The sequence below is a fragment of the Eurypyga helias genome, unplaced genomic scaffold (genome assembly GCF_000690775.1).
Source record: "Eurypyga helias isolate BGI_N326 unplaced genomic scaffold, ASM69077v1 scaffold17293, whole genome shotgun sequence".
Lineage (NCBI taxonomy): Eukaryota > Metazoa > Chordata > Aves > Eurypygiformes > Eurypygidae > Eurypyga > Eurypyga helias.
The window spans coordinates 104,156-105,578 of NW_010240740.1; positions in this window are offsets into that span (position 1 = coordinate 104,156).

Here is a 1,423-nt window from a genome sequence, read left to right on the forward strand (position 1 = left end):
AAAAAAGTTAAAAATATCAAGTTTGTACATTTTTTCCCAAATGTGAGAAGCATTTTTAATGGATTTGTATTTTTTTTAATTTTGTGCTCTTTATTCACTTAAAAAAAAGAAGAAATTTTGCTTTTGTTTTTAGTTAAATTTGCATTTTAAAGGCCTCAGATCCTTAAGAAAAAAATACCCAGGGTTTCTTAAAAGTATTATTTATGGAAATACTGTAGTTTTACAGTCCACTGTGAGGTTCCCTTCTGAGGCCAATTGATCACTTACCTTGGTACTTTGGAACCGAAGTTACAGATATATATTAAAATATTAATAATAATAATAATGTACAAAACTGTTTGTTTTTTGCCTTATTATATTATGCAGAAATTTAAGAGGAATTTTTTTTGACTTCTTGTTTTAAACAAAAAAAAAAGAAAACAAACTGTAAATATTCTGTTAATATAAATGTACACCAATATTAAATTCTTAACATAGGTAGACTTTATAAAAATGGTTTCTAGAACCACTCTGGTTATTTGTTAACATGGTTACAACTCATACTCTTGTCACAGTCAGCAATTCACACTCAGAAAGCTCAGTACGGCATATTTACTTCAACTATGCAAGAACTTGGAGGCAGGTCTTAGTGGATGTTGGGGGGAGGAAGGTTAAAAAAAAAGCAAACAAACAAAAAAACACAAAACAAACAAAAAAAACCAACCCAAAAACAACCAACTCGCAACTCTGGAGACAGAATGGAAATGGCATGGGAACGGGAAGAAGGATGCTTGTGTTGAACAAAAAAAAAAATAGAGACTGAATTTTTTTGTCCAAACACAAGGGACAGTTCATCAAGGAAAGAGAGAGACACGCTCCTGGAAGGGAATTTGGGTTTCCTACTTTTCAAGCTGGCAAAAGCAGATGGAACTGGCACAGTACCATGCGGCAGACCCTTTCCTTATTTTGTTTTTCCTTTTTTTTTTCTCTTTTTTTTGTGTTGTGGGCAGGATCGCTGGCAAGCAAGGACAATTTTCCGTGGACCCCTTGTGCTAATTGTGCAGTGTTCTTATTGGAATCTGTATACAAGACAAAGTAGAATTTTAGGAGTGCAAAAAAAAAGTCTAATGGTTGATTAAAAAAAAAAGAAATTCTGATATATTATCTATAGTACATGAAGACCATACGCAAATGTTTGTTTCAGTGTGGTTCTGCCTTGAACTGCTTTTTGGCATGATTTATTTTTTATTTCCGATTTTACGTTTCATCCATATGTAAATTTTGCCATGTTTTACTTGCTGTACCATCCCCCCTCCCTTATTTTATTTTTCAGTGTCCATGTTTTATATATCCTGGGCTTTTTCTCTCTAGTTAATTCAGCCATCCGCTACTATTTTCTTGGCTCTGTAACTCTTGTTTCCCCCCCCTCCCCATCCTCCCCCCT